Source organism: Plasmopara halstedii, assembly GCF_900000015.1.
Source record: "Plasmopara halstedii genome assembly, contig: Scaffold_614, whole genome shotgun sequence".
Classification (NCBI taxonomy): domain Eukaryota; phylum Oomycota; class Peronosporomycetes; order Peronosporales; family Peronosporaceae; genus Plasmopara; species Plasmopara halstedii.
The window spans coordinates 3,284,057-3,284,423 of record NW_020187532.1 but is presented as its reverse complement, the minus strand read 5'-3'; positions in this window follow the sequence as shown (position 1 = coordinate 3,284,423).

Here is a 367-nt window from a genome sequence, read left to right as displayed (position 1 = left end):
GCCACCCAGAAGTTGAACCAGCAACTGGTTCTGAGCACGGAGTGCAACAACCTCCATTACTAATGGTGCCAATCGCCCCACCGTTGTCTGCAGCGATGCATTCACCTGCTCCACGGCTAGGAGTCGCTCCGACAGAGAGCGGTAGTCCGCAAGGCGAGGCAGCCGACGCACGACGTGCTTTAAATCGTCAAGAGCGTCCGCACAGCGATATTCTACTTCAGCATGACGCTCAGCGGAGCTCCTATTACGAAGGACCTCGTCCTCAAGAGCTCGAAGAGCATCACGATTCACCGCCCCTTACCGACACTTCTCGATGAGAACGGTGACGTCCACTATCACGTGAAACGTCTTGTGGGATGACGTCGTC